The 18,729-nt window shown below is 57.3% G+C and overlaps 16 non-coding genes across 16 annotated transcripts; all 16 read right to left on the reverse strand.

The window, feature by feature from the left end:
- Positions 1-733: 733 nt before the first annotated feature.
- trnai-aau (transfer RNA isoleucine (anticodon AAU)) lies at positions 734-807 on the reverse strand. Its single transcript has one exon. It is a non-coding gene; the product is annotated as a tRNA-Ile (tRNA).
- Positions 808-1,311: 504 nt separating this feature from the next.
- On the reverse strand, positions 1,312-1,430 carry LOC140193438 (5S ribosomal RNA). The gene has a single exon (XR_011884810.1). It is a non-coding gene; the product is annotated as a 5S ribosomal RNA (ribosomal RNA).
- A 1,423-nt stretch (positions 1,431-2,853) lies between these two features.
- Positions 2,854-2,972, reverse strand: LOC140193439 (5S ribosomal RNA). Its single transcript, XR_011884811.1, has one exon. It is a non-coding gene; the product is annotated as a 5S ribosomal RNA (ribosomal RNA).
- Positions 2,973-4,250: 1,278 nt separating this feature from the next.
- Positions 4,251-4,324, reverse strand: trnai-aau (transfer RNA isoleucine (anticodon AAU)). Its single transcript has one exon. It is a non-coding gene; the product is annotated as a tRNA-Ile (tRNA).
- Positions 4,325-4,828: 504 nt separating this feature from the next.
- Positions 4,829-4,947, reverse strand: LOC140193440 (5S ribosomal RNA). The gene has a single exon (XR_011884812.1). It is a non-coding gene; the product is annotated as a 5S ribosomal RNA (ribosomal RNA).
- Positions 4,948-6,232: 1,285 nt separating this feature from the next.
- On the reverse strand, positions 6,233-6,306 carry trnai-aau (transfer RNA isoleucine (anticodon AAU)). Its single transcript has one exon. It is a non-coding gene; the product is annotated as a tRNA-Ile (tRNA).
- A 504-nt stretch (positions 6,307-6,810) lies between these two features.
- LOC140193441 (5S ribosomal RNA) lies at positions 6,811-6,929 on the reverse strand. The gene has a single exon (XR_011884813.1). It is a non-coding gene; the product is annotated as a 5S ribosomal RNA (ribosomal RNA).
- Positions 6,930-8,353: 1,424 nt separating this feature from the next.
- LOC140193442 (5S ribosomal RNA) lies at positions 8,354-8,472 on the reverse strand. Its single transcript, XR_011884814.1, has one exon. It is a non-coding gene; the product is annotated as a 5S ribosomal RNA (ribosomal RNA).
- Positions 8,473-9,763: 1,291 nt separating this feature from the next.
- On the reverse strand, positions 9,764-9,837 carry trnai-aau (transfer RNA isoleucine (anticodon AAU)). Its single transcript has one exon. It is a non-coding gene; the product is annotated as a tRNA-Ile (tRNA).
- Positions 9,838-10,341: 504 nt separating this feature from the next.
- Positions 10,342-10,460, reverse strand: LOC140193443 (5S ribosomal RNA). Its single transcript, XR_011884815.1, has one exon. It is a non-coding gene; the product is annotated as a 5S ribosomal RNA (ribosomal RNA).
- Positions 10,461-11,885: 1,425 nt separating this feature from the next.
- Positions 11,886-12,004, reverse strand: LOC140193444 (5S ribosomal RNA). Its single transcript, XR_011884816.1, has one exon. It is a non-coding gene; the product is annotated as a 5S ribosomal RNA (ribosomal RNA).
- Positions 12,005-13,288: 1,284 nt separating this feature from the next.
- On the reverse strand, positions 13,289-13,362 carry trnai-aau (transfer RNA isoleucine (anticodon AAU)). Its single transcript has one exon. It is a non-coding gene; the product is annotated as a tRNA-Ile (tRNA).
- Positions 13,363-13,866: 504 nt separating this feature from the next.
- On the reverse strand, positions 13,867-13,985 carry LOC140193445 (5S ribosomal RNA). Its single transcript, XR_011884817.1, has one exon. It is a non-coding gene; the product is annotated as a 5S ribosomal RNA (ribosomal RNA).
- A 1,423-nt stretch (positions 13,986-15,408) lies between these two features.
- On the reverse strand, positions 15,409-15,527 carry LOC140193446 (5S ribosomal RNA). The gene has a single exon (XR_011884818.1). It is a non-coding gene; the product is annotated as a 5S ribosomal RNA (ribosomal RNA).
- A 1,278-nt stretch (positions 15,528-16,805) lies between these two features.
- trnai-aau (transfer RNA isoleucine (anticodon AAU)) lies at positions 16,806-16,879 on the reverse strand. Its single transcript has one exon. It is a non-coding gene; the product is annotated as a tRNA-Ile (tRNA).
- A 504-nt stretch (positions 16,880-17,383) lies between these two features.
- LOC140193448 (5S ribosomal RNA) lies at positions 17,384-17,502 on the reverse strand. The gene has a single exon (XR_011884820.1). It is a non-coding gene; the product is annotated as a 5S ribosomal RNA (ribosomal RNA).
- Between the last annotated feature and the right edge of the window lie 1,227 nt (positions 17,503-18,729).

The following is an 18,729-nucleotide window of genomic DNA, read 5'->3' on the forward strand; positions in this document are numbered from 1 at the left end:
CATGAGCGAGAGGCGCTGGACGCTGCCGACCGGCAGTCGAGCCAGGCCTTTGCAAAAGTCCCACCTATTCAAGGAGGTTCCGTCGCTTGATGAGGCATTCAGCGCCAGGTCCTAAACTGGATTTCACATCGCCTTGGCGGCACAAGACAGGCATTGGCAGTTTCGCGGCTCTGCGTCTGCACGAGATTCGATCTGATTGAAATCTATCAAATATTGAAAGGCCGAGATAGGATGGATGTGCTGAGGATGTTTCCTACGGCAGTCATGTGCAGCAGCTGAGGCCACAGCCTCAGTCAGACGTCTCTTTGGAACAAAGTTGAGGAGAAGTTCGTTAAGGGAGGCTGGTGGATATGTGAAATTGTTTGCCACGGACGCCTAGCGATACAATGTCGGTGGGTACGTTTCAGGCGAACGTTGATGGGTTCTTGATCAGCAACGGCTTCAAATAGAGAGGGTGGGATAATTAACCGTCTCAAGGTGGGTGCAAAAGTGCCTCATTCATTCAGTCCCATGTCTCATGCTCCTGCAGGGCGGAGAGAATAACAGCTGCGCACGGACTAGATGGGCCGAAGGGCCTGCTCACACGGTCAGCGCAACTGCCTGCCGGCCAGCACAGCCACCCCTGCCAGAGAAGTGCAACTGCGCCAAAAGTGGCTGGACCAAAGGATAGTGGACGACGGAAGCAGCTTCTACAGAGTTATGCACAGACCCCAGGCCGGCTGAAGGGAATGCGTGGACAGTATGGGGATCGAACCCACGACCTTGGCGTTATTAGCACCACGCTCTGACCAACTGAGCTAACCGTCCTCGCCTGGGTGGGGCGCGGCTACCTATTGCCAGTCCGGCGGCCTGCACATGAACCGGCTGGTCCGACTCAGCCATGACAAGCTCTTGAGAGCAGCTTGTGCCGCACAGGGCCAGCCGGCTTAGCCGCGGGAAGCAGCTGCCGCCTTTGGTGATGCCTGCTCAGGTGGCAAAGGCAGAGCCGAAGCTGAGAATGGGCGCTGTACGCAAGCGTTGGACACAGCGCAAGCAAGCTTGGGTGCCCTTGCGTCTGGCTGCCTGACTGGCTGAGAGTGAGCGCCGGCAGCAGCTCGCTGCCGAAGCGCGGCTGTCAGGGCCAGGTGATGAAGCATGCTGCTAAGCGCAGCCGGCAGCCGAGCAAAAGCAGATTCTTGTGCCTTGACAGCAGAGTGCTTGCGTTTGCAGGCTGAGTGGCAAACGGAGAGCGCAGAGTGTATGAGTGAGAGGGAGAGAGAAAAAATGAAAAAGACAGCACCTCCTGCTGGGGCAGTTGGGCAGAGGAGCAAAAGCCTACGGCACCTGGTATTCCCAGGCGGTCTCCCATCCAAGTACTAACCAGGCCTGAGCCTGCTTAGCTTCCGAGATCAGACGAGATCGGGCGTTTTCAGGCTAGTATGGCCGTAGGCACCAGTGCACCGCTCCTCTCCGCACTTAAGCGGCATGCAGCCACTCTCAGCTTGCTCCCACGCTGCTCCTCCTTTCTTACACTCCTCTGCCTTCGCCCCTTCACTCACATCCTACACTCTCCCCTCCCATTTTCACCTCTCCTCTCTCACCCGTCCTCCTCACCATCCACTGGCCACTCCGCTGCTTGCTGCTCACATCACTAGCCACCTCACAATCAGTGCTCCTACCGCACCCCCCCCCCACAGACAGAGACCACTCGCTGCCCAGGGCCCCACTGCGCTGGCCCTGACGGGCGCCGCAGCTCTGTTTCCTCTTTCTTCGCTTTTACTCTACCTTCTGCCTACCAGTGAAGAGATCGCACCCGCTCCAGCCTAGCTATTTAAGACCACCTCAGCTTAGGCAAGCCCGCCGGCCGATGGGATCACAGCTCCTTTTCTCCCCTTACTTCGGAAGGGATCTCAGAAACTTGTCAGACCGCCGGCACTAGATGCTGCGCTGAGAAACCGATCTGACAAATTTTATCGAGGACGCGAACAGCAATGGTCATGAGCGACAGGCGCTGGACGCTGTCGACCGGCAGTCGAGCCAGGCCTTTGCAAAGGTCCCACATTATCAAGGAGGTTCTATCGCTTGATGAGGCATTCAGCGCTAGGTCCTGAATTGGATTGCACATTGCCTTGGCGGCACAAGACAGGCAACGGTACTTTCCTGCCTCTACATCTGTACGAGCTTCGATCTCATTTGGATAGCGATTCGTCGAATGGTGGGTGTAAATGAGCGTCATTCATTCACTCCGATGTCTCATGCTCCTGCAGAGCGCAGAGAATAACAGCTGCGCACGGAAGAGATGGGCCGAAGGGCCTGCTCCTCTGCTGGAGCAATCTGTCAGCACAACTGGCTGCCGGCCAGCACCGCCACCCCTGTCCTACATTAGCCTGCCAGAGAGGTGCAACTGCGCCAAAAGTAGCGAGACCAAAGGACGCAACTTCTACAGAGTCATGCTCAGACCCAGTATGGCGATCGAATCCACCACCTTGGTCGCGGGAAGCAGCTGCCGCCTTTGGTGATGGCGGCTCAGGTGGCAAAGGCAGAGCCGAAGCTGAGAATGGGTGCTGTACGCAAGCGCAGGACACAGCGCAAGCAAGCTTGTGCCCTTGCATCTGCTTGCCTGCCTGCCTGTCTGAGAGTGAGAGCCGGCAGAAGCACACTGCCGAAGCGCGGCTGTCAGGGCCAGTTGATGAAGCATGCTGCTCAGCGCAGCCGGCAGCCCAGCAAAAGCAGATTCTTTTGCCTTGACAGCAGAGTGCTTGCGTTTGCAGTCTGAGTGGCAAACGGAGAGCGCAGCGTGTAGGAGTGAGATGGAGAGAGAGAAAAAAGAAAAAGACAGTACCTCCTGGTGGGGCAATTGGGCAAAGGATCAAAAGCCTACGGCACCTGGTATTCCCAGGCGGTCTCCCATCCAAGTACTAACCAGGCCTGAGCCTGCTTAGCTTCCGAGATCAGACGAGATCGGGCGTTTTCAGGCTAGTATGGCCGTAGGCACCAGTGCACCGCTCCTCTCCGCACTTAAGCGGCATGCAGCCACTCTCAGCTTGCTCCCACGCTGCTCCTCCTTTCTTACACTCCTCTGCCTTCGCCCCTTCACTCACATCCTACACTCTCCCCTCCCATTTTCACCTCTCCTCTCTCACCCGTCCTCCTCACCATCCACTGGCCACTCCGCTGCTTGCTGCTCACATCACTAGCCACCTCACAATCAGTGCTCCTACCGCACCCCCCCCCCACAGACAGAGACCACTCGCTGCCCAGGGCCCCACTGCGCTGGCCCTGACGGCCGCCGCAGCTCTGTTTCCTCTTTCTTCGCTTTTACTCTACCTTCTGCCTACCAGTGAAGAGATCGCACCCGCTCCAGCCTAGCTATTTAAGACCACCTCAGCTTAGGCAAGCCCGCCGGCCGATGGGATCACAGCTCCTTTTCTCCCCTTACTTCGGAAGGGATCTCAGAAACTTGTCAGACCGCCGGCACTAGATGCTGCACTGAGAAACCGATCTGACAAATTTTATCGAGGACGCGAACAGCAATGGTCATGAGCGAGAGGCGCTGGACGCTGCCGACCGGCAGTCAAGCCAGGCCTTTGCAAAAGTCCCACCTATTCAAGGAGGTTCCTTCGCTTTATGAGGCATTCAGCGCCAGGTCCTAAATTGGATTTCACATCGCCTTGGCGGCACAAGACAGGCATTGGCAGTTTCGCGGCTCTGCGTCTGTACGAGATTCGATCTGATTGAAATCTATCAAATATTGAAAGGCCGAGATAGGAGGGATGTGCTGAGGATGTTTCCTACGGCAGTCATGTGCAGCAGCTGAGGCCACAGCCTCAGTCAGACGTCTCTTTGGAACAAAGTTGAGGAGTAGTTCGTTAAGGGAGGCTGGTGGATATGTGAAATTGTTTGCCACGGACGCCTAGCGATACAATGTCGGTGGGTACGTTTCAGGCGAACGTTGGTGGGTTCTTGATCAGCAACGGCTTCAAATAGAGAGGGTGGGATAATTAACCGTCTCAAGGTGGGTGCAAAAGTGCCTCATTCATTCAGTCCCATGTCTCATGCTCCTGCAGGGCGGAGAGAATAACAGCTGCGCACGGACCAGATGGGCCGAGGGGCCTGCTCACACTGTCAGCGCAACTGCCTGCCGGCGAGCACAGCCACCCCTGCCAGAGAAGTGCAACTGCGCCAAAAGTGGCTGGACCAAAGGATAGTGGACGACGGAAGCAGCTTCTACAGAGTCATGCACAGACCCCGGGCCGGCTAAAGGGAATGCGTGGACAGTATGGGGATCGAACCCACGACCTTGGCGTTATTAGCACCACGCTCTGACCAACTGAGCTAACCGTCCTCGCCTGGGTGGGGCGCGGCTACCTATTGCCAGTCCGGCGGCCTGCAGATGAACCGGCTGGTCCGACTCAGCCATGACAAGCTCTTGAGAGCAGCTTGTGCCGCACAGGGCCATCCGGCTTAGCCGCGGGAAGCAGCTGCCGTCTTTGGTGATGCCTGCTCAGGTGGCAAAGGCAGAGCCGAAGCTGAGAATGGGCGCTGTACGCAAGCGCAGGACACAGCGCAAGCAAGCTTGGGTGCCCTTGCGTCTGGCTGCCTGACTGGCTGAGAGTGAGCGCCGGCAGCAGTTCGCTGCCGAAGCGCGGCTGTCAGGGCCAGGTGATGAAGCATGCTGCCAAGCGCAGCCGGCAGCCCAGCAAAAGCAGATCCTTGTGCCTTGACAGTAGAGTGCTTGCGTTTGCAGGCTGACTGGCAAACGGAGAGCGCAGAGTGTATGAGTGAGAGGGAGAGAGAAAAAATGAAAAAGACAGCACCTCCTGCTGGGGCAGTTGGGCAGAGGAGCAAAAGCCTACGGCACCTGGTATTCCCAGGCGGTCTCCCATCCAAGTACTAACCAGGCCTGAGCCTGCTTAGCTTCCGAGATCAGACGAGATCGGGCGTTTTCAGGCTAGTATGGCCGTAGGCACCAGTGCACCGCTCCTCTCCGCACTTAAGCGGCATGCAGCCACTCTCAGCTTGCTCCCACGCTGCTCCTCCTTTCTTACACTCCTCTGCCTTCGCCCCTTCACTCACACCCTACACTCTCCCCTCCCACTTTCACCTCTCCTCTCTCACCCGTCCTCCTCACCATTCACTGGCCACTCCGCTGCTTCCTGCTCACATCACTAGCCACCACATAATCAGTGCTCCTACCGCACCCCCCCCCCACCCCCAACAGACACAGACCTCTCGCTGCCCAGGTCGCCACTGCGCTGGTCCTGACGGCCGCCGCATCTCTGCTTCCCCTTTCTTCTTGTTTACTCTACCTTCTGCCTACCAGTGAAGAGATCGCACCCGCTCCAGCCTAGCTATTTAAGACCACCTCAGCTTCGGCAAGCCCGCCGGCCGATGGGATCACAGCTCCTTTTCTCCCCTTACTTCGGAAGGGAACTCAGAAACTTGTCAGACCGCCGGCACTAGATGCTGCGGTGAGAAACTGATCTGACAAATTTAATCGAGGAGGCGAACAGGAATGGTCATGAGCGAGAGGCGCTGGACGCTGCCGACCGGCAGTCGAGCCAGGCCTTTGCAAAAGTCCCACCTATTCAAGGAGGTTCCGTCGCTTGATGAGGCATTCAGCGCCAGGTCCTAAACTGGATTTCACATCGCCTTGGCGGCACAAGACAGGCATTGGCAGTTTCGCGGCTCTGCGTCTGCACGAGATTCGATCTGATTGAAATCTATCAAATATTGAAAGGCCGAGATAGGATGGATGTGCTGAGGATGTTTCCTACGGCAGTCATGTGCAGCAGCTGAGGCCACAGCCTCAGTCAGACGTCTCTTTGGAACAAAGTTGAGGAGAAGTTCGTTAAGGGAGGCTGGTGGATATGTGAAATTGTTTGCCACGGACGCCTAGCGATACAATGTCGGTGGGTACGTTTCAGGCGAACGTTGATGGGTTCTTGATCAGCAACGGCTTCAAATAGAGAGGGTGGGATAATTAACCGTCTCAAGGTGGGTGCAAAAGTGCCTCATTCATTCAGTCCCATGTCTCATGCTCCTGCAGGGCGGAGAGAATAACAGCTGCGCACGGACTAGATGGGCCGAAGGGCCTGCTCACACGGTCAGCGCAACTGCCTGCCGGCCAGCACAGCCACCCCTGCCAGAGAAGTGCAACTGCGCCAAAAGTGGCTGGACCAAAGGATAGTGGACGACGGAAGCAGCTTCTACAGAGTCATGCACAGACCCCGGGCCGGCTAAAGGGAATGCGTGGACAGTATGGGGATCGAACCCACGACCTTGGCGTTATTAGCACCACGCTCTGACCAACTGAGCTAACCGTCCTCGCCTGGGTGGGGCGCGGCTACCTATTGCCAGTCCGGCGGCCTGCAGATGAACCGGCTGGTCCGACTCAGCCATGACAAGCTCTTGAGAGCAGCTTGTGCCGCACAGGGCCATCCGGCTTAGCCGCGGGAAGCAGCTGCCGTCTTTGGTGATGCCTGCTCAGGTGGCAAAGGCAGAGCCGAAGCTGAGAATGGGCGCTGTACGCAAGCGCAGGACACAGCGCAAGCAAGCTTGGGTGCCCTTGCGTCTGGCTGCCTGACTGGCTGAGAGTGAGCGCCGGCAGCAGCTCGCTGCCGAAGCGCGGCTGTCAGGGCCAGGTGATGAAGCATGCTGCCAAGCGCAGCCGGCAGCCCAGCAAAAGCAGATTCTTGTGCCTTGACAGCAGAGTGCTTGCGTTTGCAGGCTGACTGGCAAACGGAGAGCGCAGAGTGTATGAGTGAGAGGGAGAGAGAAAAAATGAAAAAGACAGCACCTCCTGCTGGGGCAGTTGGGCAGAGGAGCAAAAGCCTACGGCACCTGGTATTCCCAGGCGGTCTCCCATCCAAGTACTAACCAGGCCTGAGCCTGCTTAGCTTCCGAGATCAGACGAGATCGGGCGTTTTCAGGCTAGTATGGCCGTAGGCACCAGTGCACCGCTCCTCTCCGCACTTAAGCGGCATGCAGCCACTCTCAGCTTGCTCCCACGCTGCTCCTCCTTTCTTACACTCCTCTGCCTTCGCCCCTTCACTCACACCCTACACTCTCCCCTCCCATTTTCACCTCTCCTCTCTCACCCGTCCTCCTCACCATTCACTGGCCACTCCGCTGCTTGCTGCTCACATCACTAGCCAGCCCACAATCAGTGCTCCTTCCGCACCCCCCACCCCACAGACAGAGACCACTCGCTGCCCAGGCCCCCACTGCGCTGGCCCTGACGGCCGCCGCAGCTCTGTTTCCTCTTTCTTCGCTTTTACTCTACCTTCTGCCTACCAGTGAAGAGATCGCACCCGCTCCAGCCTAGCTATTTAAGACCACCTCAGCTTCGGCAAGCCCGCCGGCCGATGGGATCACAGCTCCTTTTCTCCCCTTACTTCGGAAGGGATCTCAGAAACTTGTCAGACCGCCGGCACTAGATGCTGCGCTGAGAAACCGATCTGACAAATTTTATCGAGGACGCGAACAGCAATGGTCATGAGCGAGAGGCGCTGGACGCTGTCGACCGGCAGTCGAGCCAGGCCTTTGCAAAGGTCCCACCTATTCAAGGAGGTTCCTTCGCTTTATGAGGCATTCAGCGCTAGGTCCTAAATTGGATTTCACATCGCCTTGGCGGCACAAGACAGGCAACGGTACTTTCCTGCCTCTACATCTGTACGAGCTTCGATCTCATTTGGATAGCGATTCGTCGAATGGTGGGTGTAAATGAGCGTCATTCATTCACTCCGATGTCTCATGCTCCTGCAGAGCGCAGAGAATAACAGCTGCGCACGGAAGAGATGGGCCGAAGGGCCTGCTCCTCTGCTGGAGCAATCTGTCAGCACAACTGGCTGCCGGCCAGCACCGCCACCCCTGTCCTACATTAGCCTGCCAGAGTGGTGCAACTGCGCCAAAAGTAGCGAGACCAAAGGACGCAACTTCTACAGAGTCATGCTCAGACCCAGTATGGCGATCGAATCCACCACCTTGGTCGCGGGAAGCAGCTGCCGCCGTTGGTGATGGCGGCTCAGGTGGCAAAGGCAGAGCCGAAGCTGAGAATGGGCGCTGTACGCAAGCGCAGGACACAGCGCAAGCAAGCTTGTGCCCTTGCATCTGCTTGCCTGCCTGCCTGTCTGAGAGTGAGAGCCGGCAGAAGCACACTGCCGAAGCGCGGCTGTCAGGGCCAGGTGATGAAGCATGCTGCTCAGCGCAGCCGGCAGCCCAGCAAAAGCAGATTCTTTTGCCTTGACAGCAGAGTGCTTGCGTTTGCAGGCTGAGTGGCAAACGGAGAGCGCAGCGTGTATGAGTGAGATGGAGAGAGAGAAAAAAGAAAAAGACAGTACCTCCTGGTGGGGCAATTGGGCAAAGGATCAAAAGCCTACGGCACCTGGTATTCCCAGGCGGTCTCCCATCCAAGTACTAACCAGGCCTGAGCCTGCTTAGCTTCCGAGATCAGACGAGATCGGGCGTTTTCAGGCTAGTATGGCCGTAGGCACCAGTGCCCCGCTCCTCTCCGCACTTAAGCGGCATGCAGCCACTCTCAGCTTGCTCCCACGCTGCTCCTCCTTTCTTACACTCCTCTGCCTTCGCCCCTTCACTCACATCCTACACTCTCCCCTCCATTTTCACCTCTCCTCTCTCACCCGTCCTCCTCACCATTCACTGGCCACTCCGCTGCTTGCTGCTCACATCACTAGCCACCACACAATCAGTGCTCCTACCCCACTCCCAGCCCCCCCGCCCCACCCCACAGACACAGACCTCTCGCTGCCCAGGCCGCCACTGCGCTGGTCCTGACGGCTGCCGCATCTCTGCTTCCCCTTTCTTCGCGTTTACTCTACCTTCTGCCTACCAGTGAAGAGATCGCACCCGCTCCAGCCTAGCTATTTAAGACCACCTCAGCTTAGGCAAGCCCGCCGGCCGATGGGATCACAGCTCCTTTTCTCCCCTTACTTCGGAAGGGATCTCAGAAACTTGTCAGACCGCCGGCACGAGATGCTGCGGTGAGAAATCGATCTGACAAATTTAATCGAGGAGGCGAACAGGAATGGTCATGAGCGAGAGGCGCTGGACGCTGCCGACCGGCAGTCAAGCCAGGCCTTTGCAAAAGTCCCACCTATTCAAGGAGGTTCCTTCGCTTTATGAGGCATTCAGCGCCAGGTCCTAAATTGGATTTCACATCGCCTTGGCGGCACAAGACAGGCATTGGCAGTTTCGCGGCTCTGCGTCTGTACGAGATTCGATCTGATTGAAATCTATCAAATATTGAAAGGCCGAGATAGGAGGGATGTGCTGAGGATGTTTCCTACGGCAGTCATGTGCAGCAGCTGAGGCCACAGCCTCAGTCAGACGTCTCTTTGGAACAAAGTTGAGGAGTAGTTCGTTAAGGGAGGCTGGTGGATATGTGAAATTGTTTGCCACGGACGCCTAGCGATACAATGTCGGTGGGTACGTTTCAGGCGAACGTTGATGGGTTCTTGATCAGCAACGGCTTCAAATAGAGAGGGTGGGATAATTAACCGTCTCAAGGTGGGTGCAAAAGTGCCTCATTCATTCAGTCCCATGTCTCATGCTCCTGCAGGGCGGAGAGGATAACAGCTGCGCACGGACTAGATGGGCCGAGGGGCCTGCTCACACTGTCAGCGCAAACGCCTGCCGGCGAGCACAGCCACCCCTGCCAGAGAAGTGCAACTGCGCCAAAAGTGGCTGGACCAAAGGATAGTGGACGACGGAAGCAGCTTCTACAGAGTTATGCACAGACCCCAGGCCGGCTGAAGGGAATGCGTGGACAGTATGGGGATCGAACCCACGACCTTGGCGTTATTAGCACCACGCTCTGACCAACTGAGCTAACCGTCCTCGCCTGGGTGGGGCGCGGCTACCTATTGCCAGTCCGGCGGCCTGCAGATGAACCGGCTGGTCCGACTCAGCCATGACAAGCTCTTGAGAGCAGCTTGTGCCGCACAGGGCCAGCCGGCTTAGCCGCGGGAAGCAGCTGCCGCCTTTGGTGATGCCTGCTCAGGTGGCAAAGGCAGAGCCGAAGCTGAGAATGGGCGCTGTACGCAAGCGCAGGACACAGCGCAAGCAAGCTTGGGTGGCCTTGCGTCTGGCTGCCTGACTGGCTGAGAGTGAGCGCCGGCAGCAGCTCGCTGCCGAAGCGCGGCTGTCAGGGCCAGGTGATGAAGCATGCTGCTAAGCGCAGCCGGCAGCCGAGCAAAAGCAGATTCTTGTGCCTTGATAGCAGAGTGCTTGCGTTTGCAGGCTGAGTGGCAAACGGAGAGCGCAGAGTGTATGAGTGAGAGGGAGAGAGAAAAAATGAAAAAGACAGCACCTCCTGCTGGGGCAGTTGGGCAGTGGAGCAAAAGCCTACGGCACCTGGTATTCCCAGGCGGTCTCCCATCCAAGTACTAACCAGGCCTGAGCCTGCTTAGCTTCCGAGATCAGACGAGATCGGGCGTTTTCAGGCTAGTATGGCCGTAGGCACCAGTGCACCGCTCCTCTCCGCACTTAAGCGGCATGCAGCCACTCTCAGCTTGCTCCCACGCTGCTCCTCCTTTCTTACACTCCTCTGCCTTCGCCCCTTCACTCACATCCTACACTCTCCCCTCCCATTTTCACCTCTCCTCTCTCACCCGTCCTCCTCACCATCCACTGGCCACTCCGCTGCTTGCTGCTCACATCACTAGCCACCTCACAATCAGTGCTCCTACCGCACCCCCCCCCCCCACAGACAGAGACCACTCGCTGCCCAGGGCCCCACTGCGCTGGCCCTGACGGGCGCCGCAGCTCTGTTTCCTCTTTCTTCGCTTTTACTCTACCTTCTGCCTACCAGTGAAGAGATCGCACCCGCTCCAGCCTAGCTATTTAAGACCACCTCAGCTTAGGCAAGCCCGCCGGCCGATGGGATCACAGCTCCTTTTCTCCCCTTACTTCGGAAGGGATCTCAGAAACTTGTCAGACCGCCGGCACTAGATGCTGCGCTGAGAAACCGATCTGACAAATTTTATCGAGGACGCGAACAGCAATGGTCATGAGCGAGAGGCGCTGGACGCTGTCGACCGGCAGTCGAGCCAGGCCTTTGCAAAGGTCCCACATTATCAAGGAGGTTCTATCGCTTGATGAGGCATTCAGCGCTAGGTCCTGAATTGGATTGCACATTGCCTTGGCGGCACAAGACAGGCAACGGTACTTTCCTGCCTCTACATCTGTACGAGCTTCGATCTCATTTGGATAGCGATTCGTCGAATGGTGGGTGTAAATGAGCGTCATTCATTCACTCCGATGTCTCATGCTCCTGCAGAGCGCAGAGAATAACAGCTGCGCACGGAAGAGATGGGCCGAAGGGCCTGCTCCTCTGCTGGAGCAATCTGTCAGCACAACTGGCTGCCGGCCAGCACCGCCACCCCTGTCCTACATTAGCCTGCCAGAGAGGTGCAACTGCGCCAAAAGTAGCGAGACCAAAGGACGCAACTTCTGCAGAGTCATGCTCAGACCCAATATGGCGATCGAATCCACCACCTTGGTCGCGGGAAGCAGCTGCCGCCTTTGGTGATGGCGGCTCAGGTGGCAAAGGCAGAGCCGAAGCTGAGAATGGGCGCGGTACGCAAGCGCAGGACACAGCGCAAGCAAGCTTGTGCCCTTGCATCTGCTTGCCTGCCTGCCTGTCTGAGAGTGAGAGCCGGCAGAAGCACACTGCCGAAGCGCGGCTGTCAGGGCCAGTTGATGAAGCATGCTGCTCAGCGCAGCCGGCAGCCCAGCAAAAGCAGATTCTTTTGCCTTGACAGCAGAGTGCTTGCGTTTGCAGGCTGAGTGGCAAACGGAGAGCGCAGCGTGTATGAGTGAGATGGAGAGAGAGAAAAAAGAAAAAGACAGTACCTCCTGGTGGGGCAATTGGGCAAAGGATCAAAAGCCTACGGCACCTGGTATTCCCAGGCGGTCTCCCATCCAAGTACTAACCAGGCCTGAGCCTGCTTAGCTTCCGAGATCAGACGAGATCGGGCGTTTTCAGGCTAGTATGGCCGTAGGCACCAGTGCACCGCTCCTCTCCGCACTTAAGCGGCATGCAGCCACTCTCAGCTTGCTCCCACGCTGCTCCTCCTTTCTTACACTCCTCTGCCTTCGCCCCTTCACTCACATCCTACACTCTCCCCTCCCATTTTCACCTCTCCTCTCTCACCCGTCCTCCTCACCATCCACTGGCCACTCCGCTGCTTGCTGCTCACATCACTAGCCACCACACAATCAGTGCTCCTACCGCACCCCCCCCCACCCCCAACAGACACAGACCTCTCGCTGCCCAGGCCGCCACTGCGCTGGTCCTGACGGCTGCCGCATCTCTGCTTCCCCTTTCTTCGCGTTTACTCTACCTTCTGCCTACCAGTGAAGAGATCGCACCCGCTCCAGCCTAGCTATTTAAGACCACCTCAGCTTAGGCAAGCCCGCCGGCCGATGGGATCACAGCTCCTTTTCTCCCCTTACTTCGGAAGGGATCTCAGAAACTTGTCAGACCGCCGGCACGAGATGCTGCGGTGAGAAATCGATCTGACAAATTTAATCGAGGAGGCGAACAGGAATGGTCATGAGCGAGAGGCGCTGGACGCTGCCGACCGGCAGTCAAGCCAGGCCTTTGCAAAAGTCCCACCTATTCAAGGAGGTTCCTTCGCTTTATGAGGCATTCAGCGCCAGGTCCTAAATTGGATTTCACATCGCCTTGGCGGCACAAGACAGCCATTGGCAGTTTCGCGGCTCTGCGTCTGTACGAGATTCGATCTGATTGAAATCTATCAAATATTGAAAGGCCGAGATAGGAGGGATGTGCTGAGGATGTTTCCTACGGCAGTCATGTGCAGCAGCTGAGGCCACAGCCTCAGTCAGACGTCTCTTTGGAACAAAGTTGAGGAGTAGTTCGTTAAGGGAGGCTGGTGGATATGTGAAATTGTTTGCCACGGACGCCTAGCGATACAATGTCGGTGGGTACGTTTCAGGCGAACGTTGATGGGTTCTTGATCAGCAACGGCTTCAAATAGAGAGGGTGGGATAATTAACCGTCTCAAGGTGGGTGCAAAAGTGCCTCATTCATTCAGTCCCATGTCTCATGCTCCTGCAGGGCGGAGAGAATAACAGCTGCGCACGGACTAGATGGGCCGAGGGGCCTGCTCACACTGTCAGCGCAACTGCCTGCCGGCGAGCACAGCCACCCCTGCCAGAGAAGTGCAACTGCGCCAAAAGTGGCTGGACCAAAGGATAGTGGACGACGGAAGCAGCTTCTACAGAGTTATGCACAGACCCCAGGCCGGCTGAAGGGAATGCGTGGACAGTATGGGGATCGAACCCACGACCTTGGCGTTATTAGCACCACGCTCTGACCAACTGAGCTAACCGTCCTCGCCTGGGTGGGGCGCGGCTACCTATTGCCAGTCCGGCGGCCTGCACATGAACCGGCTGGTCCGACTCAGCCATGACAAGCTCTTGAGAGCAGCTTGTGCCGCACAGGGCCAGCCGGCTTAGCCGCGGGAAGCAGCTGCCGCCTTTGGTGATGCCTGCTCAGGTGGCAAAGGCAGAGCCGAAGCTGAGAATGGGCGCTGTACGCAAGCGTTGGACACAGCGCAAGCAAGCTTGGGTGCCCTTGCGTCTGGCTGCCTGACTGGCTGAGAGTGAGCGCCGGCAGCAGCTCGCTGCCGAAGCGCGGCTGTCAGGGCCAGGTGATGAAGCATGCTGCTAAGCGCAGCCGGCAGCCGAGCAAAAGCAGATTCTTGTGCCTTGACAGCAGAGTGCTTGCGTTTGCAGGCTGAGTGGCAAACGGAGAGCGCAGAGTGTATGAGTGAGAGGGAGAGAGAAAAAATGAAAAAGACAGCACCTCCTGCTGGGGCAGTTGGGCAGAGGAGCAAAAGCCTACGGCACCTGGTATTCCCAGGCGGTCTCCCATCCAAGTACTAACCAGGCCTGAGCCTGCTTAGCTTCCGAGATCAGACGAGATCGGGCGTTTTCAGGCTAGTATGGCCGTAGGCACCAGTGCACCGCTCCTCTCCGCACTTAAGCGGCATGCAGCCACTCTCAGCTTGCTCCCACGCTGCTCCTCCTTTCTTACACTCCTCTGCCTTCGCCCCTTCACTCACATCCTACACTCTCCCCTCCCATTTTCACCTCTCCTCTCTCACCCGTCCTCCTCACCATCCACTGGCCACTCCGCTGCTTGCTGCTCACATCACTAGCCACCTCACAATCAGTGCTCCTACCGCACCCCCCCCCCACAGACAGAGACCACTCGCTGCCCAGGGCCCCACTGCGCTGGCCCTGACGGGCGCCGCAGCTCTGTTTCCTCTTTCTTCGCTTTTACTCTACCTTCTGCCTACCAGTGAAGAGATCGCACCCGCTCCAGCCTAGCTATTTAAGACCACCTCAGCTTAGGCAAGCCCGCCGGCCGATGGGATCACAGCTCCTTTTCTCCCCTTACTTCGGAAGGGATCTCAGAAACTTGTCAGACCGCCGGCACTAGATGCTGCGCTGAGAAACCGATCTGACAAATTTTATCGAGGACGCGAACAGCAATGGTCATGAGCGAGAGGCGCTGGACGCTGTCGACCGGCAGTCGAGCCAGGCCTTTGCAAAGGTCCCACATTATCAAGGAGGTTCTATCGCTTGATGAGGCATTCAGCGCTAGGTCCTGAATTGGATTGCACATTGCCTTGGCGGCACAAGACAGGCAACGGTACTTTCCTGCCTCTACATCTGTACGAGCTTCGATCTCATTTGGATAGCGATTCGTCGAATGGTGGGTGTAAATGAGCGTCATTCATTCACTCCGATGTCTCATGCTCCTGCAGAGCGCAGAGAATAACAGCTGCGCACGGAAGAGATGGGCCGAAGGGCCTGCTCCTCTGCTGGAGCAATCTGTCAGCACAACTGGCTGCCGGCCAGCACCGCCACCCCTGTCCTACATTAGCCTGCCAGAGAGGTGCAACTGCGCCAAAAGTAGCGAGACCAAAGGACGCAACTTCTACAGAGTCATGCTCAGACCCAGTATGGCGATCGAATCCACCACCTTGGTCGCGGGAAGCAGCTGCCGCCTTTGGTGATGGCGGCTCAGGTGGCAAAGGCAGAGCCGAAGCTGAGAATGGGTGCTGTACGCAAGCGCAGGACACAGCGCAAGCAAGCTTGTGCCCTTGCATCTGCTTGCCTGCCTGCCTGTCTGAGAGTGAGAGCCGGCAGAAGCACACTGCCGAAGCGCGGCTGTCAGGGCCAGTTGATGAAGCATGCTGCTCAGCGCAGCCGGCAGCCCAGCAAAAGCAGATTCTTTTGCCTTGACAGCAGAGTGCTTGCGTTTGCAGTCTGAGTGGCAAACGGAGAGCGCAGCGTGTAGGAGTGAGATGGAGAGAGAGAAAAAAGAAAAAGACAGTACCTCCTGGTGGGGCAATTGGGCAAAGGATCAAAAGCCTACGGCACCTGGTATTCCCAGGCGGTCTCCCATCCAAGTACTAACCAGGCCTGAGCCTGCTTAGCTTCCGAGATCAGACGAGATCGGGCGTTTTCAGGCTAGTATGGCCGTAGGCACCAGTGCACCGCTCCTCTCCGCACTTAAGCGGCATGCAGCCACTCTCAGCTTGCTCCCACGCTGCTCCTCCTTTCTTACACTCCTCTGCCTTCGCCCCTTCACTCACATCCTACACTCTCCCCTCCCATTTTCACCTCTCCTCTCTCACCCGTCCTCCTCACCATCCACTGGCCACTCCGCTGCTTGCTGCTCACATCACTAGCCACCTCACAATCAGTGCTCCTACCGCACCCCCCCCCCACAGACAGAGACCACTCGCTGCCCAGGGCCCCACTGCGCTGGCCCTGACGGCCGCCGCAGCTCTGTTTCCTCTTTCTTCGCTTTTACTCTACCTTCTGCCTACCAGTGAAGAGATCGCACCCGCTCCAGCCTAGCTATTTAAGACCACCTCAGCTTAGGCAAGCCCGCCGGCCGATGGGATCACAGCTCCTTTTCTCCCCTTACTTCGGAAGGGATCTCAGAAACTTGTCAGACCGCCGGCACTAGATGCTGCACTGAGAAACCGATCTGACAAATTTTATCGAGGACGCGAACAGCAATGGTCATGAGCGAGAGGCGCTGGACGCTGCCGACCGGCAGTCAAGCCAGGCCTTTGCAAAAGTCCCACCTATTCAAGGAGGTTCCTTCGCTTTATGAGGCATTCAGCGCCAGGTCCTAAATTGGATTTCACATCGCCTTGGCGGCACAAGACAGGCATTGGCAGTTTCGCGGCTCTGCGTCTGTACGAGATTCGATCTGATTGAAATCTATCAAATATTGAAAGGCCGAGATAGGAGGGATGTGCTGAGGATGTTTCCTACGGCAGTCATGTGCAGCAGCTGAGGCCACAGCCTCAGTCAGACGTCTCTTTGGAACAAAGTTGAGGAGTAGTTCGTTAAGGGAGGCTGGTGGATATGTGAAATTGTTTGCCACGGACGCCTAGCGATACAATGTCGGTGGGTACGTTTCAGGCGAACGTTGATGGGTTCTTGATCAGCAACGGCTTCAAATAGAGAGGGTGGGATAATTAACCGTCTCAAGGTGGGTGCAAAAGTGCCTCATTCATTCAGTCCCATGTCTCATGCTCCTGCAGGGCGGAGAGAATAACAGCTGCGCACGGACCAGATGGGCCGAGGGGCCTGCTCACACTGTCAGCGCAACTGCCTGCCGGCGAGCACAGCCACCCCTGCCAGAGAAGTGCAACTGCGCCAAAAGTGGCTGGACCAAAGGATAGTGGACGACGGAAGCAGCTTCTACAGAGTCATGCACAGACCCCGGGCCGGCTAAAGGGAATGCGTGGACAGTATGGGGATCGAACCCACGACCTTGGCGTTATTAGCACCACGCTCTGACCAACTGAGCTAACCGTCCTCGCCTGGGTGGGGCGCGGCTACCTATTGCCAGTCCGGCGGCCTGCAGATGAACCGGCTGGTCCGACTCAGCCATGACAAGCTCTTGAGAGCAGCTTGTGCCGCACAGGGCCATCCGGCTTAGCCGCGGGAAGCAGCTGCCGTCTTTGGTGATGCCTGCTCAGGTGGCAAAGGCAGAGCCGAAGCTGAGAATGGGCGCTGTACGCAAGCGCAGGACACAGCGCAAGCAAGCTTGGGTGCCCTTGCGTCTGGCTGCCTGACTGGCTGAGAGTGAGCGCCGGCAGCAGTTCGCTGCCGAAGCGCGGCTGTCAGGGCCAGGTGATGAAGCATGCTGCCAAGCGCAGCCGGCAGCCCAGCAAAAGCAGATCCTTGTGCCTTGACAGTAGAGTGCTTGCGTTTGCAGGCTGACTGGCAAACGGAGAGCGCAGAGTGTATGAGTGAGAGGGAGAGAGAAAAAATGAAAAAGACAGCACCTCCTGCTGGGGCAGTTGGGCAGAGGAGCAAAAGCCTACGGCACCTGGTATTCCCAGGCGGTCTCCCATCCAAGTACTAACCAGGCCTGAGCCTGCTTAGCTTCCGAGATCAGACGAGATCGGGCGTTTTCAGGCTAGTATGGCCGTAGGCACCAGTGCACCGCTCCTCTCCGCACTTAAGCGGCATGCAGCCACTCTCAGCTTGCTCCCACGCTGCTCCTCCTTTCTTACACTCCTCTGCCTTCGCCCCTTCACTCACACCCTACACTCTCCCCTCCCACTTTCACCTCTCCTCTCTCACCCGTCCTCCTCACCATTCACTGGCCACTCCGCTGCTTCCTGCTCACATCACTAGCCACCACATAATCAGTGCTCCTACCGCACCCCCCCCCCACCCCCAACAGACACAGACCTCTCGCTGCCCAGGTCGCCACTGCGCTGGTCCTGACGGCCGCCGCATCTCTGCTTCCCCTTTCTTCTTGTTTACTCTACCTTCTGCCTACCAGTGAAGAGATCGCACCCGCTCCAGCCTAGCTATTTAAGACCACCTCAGCTTCGGCAAGCCCGCCGGCCGATGGGATCACAGCTCCTTTTCTCCCCTTACTTCGGAAGGGAACTCAGAAACTTGTCAGACCGCCGGCACTAGATGCTGCGGTGAGAAACTGATCTGACAAATTTAATCGAGGAGGCGAACAGGAATGGTCATGAGCGAGAGGCGCTGGACGCTGCCGACCGGCAGTCGAGCCAGGCCTTTGCAAAAGTCCCACCTATTCAAGGAGGTTCCGTCGCTTGATGAGGCATTCAGCGCCAGGTCCTAAACTGGATTTCACATCGCCTTGGCGGCACAAGACAGGCATTGGCAGTTTCGCGGCTCTGCGTCTGCACGAGATTCGATCTGATTGAAATCTATCAAATATTGAAAGGCCGAGATAGGATGGATGTGCTGAGGATGTTTCCTACGGCAGTCATGTGCAGCAGCTGAGGCCACAGCCTCAGTCAGACGTCTCTTTGGAACAAAGTTGAGGAGAAGTTCGTTAAGGGAGGCTGGTGGATATGTGAAATTGTTTGCCACGGACGCCTAGCGATACAATGTCGGTGGGTACGTTTCAGGCGAACGTTGATGGGTTCTTGATCAGCAACGGCTTCAAATAGAGAGGGTGGGATAATTAACCGTCTCAAGGTGGGTGCAAAAGTGCCTCATTCATTCAGTCCCATGTCTCATGCTCCTGCAGGGCGGAGAGAATAACAGCTGCGCACGGACTAGATGGGCCGAAGGGCCTGCTCACACGGTCAGCGCAACTGCCTGCCGGCCAGCACAGCCACCCCTGCCAGAGAAGTGCAACTGCGCCAAAAGTGGCTGGACCAAAGGATAGTGGAC

The sequence above is a fragment of the Mobula birostris genome, unplaced genomic scaffold (assembly GCF_030028105.1).
Source record: "Mobula birostris isolate sMobBir1 unplaced genomic scaffold, sMobBir1.hap1 scaffold_614, whole genome shotgun sequence".
Taxonomy (NCBI): domain Eukaryota; kingdom Metazoa; phylum Chordata; class Chondrichthyes; order Myliobatiformes; family Myliobatidae; genus Mobula; species Mobula birostris.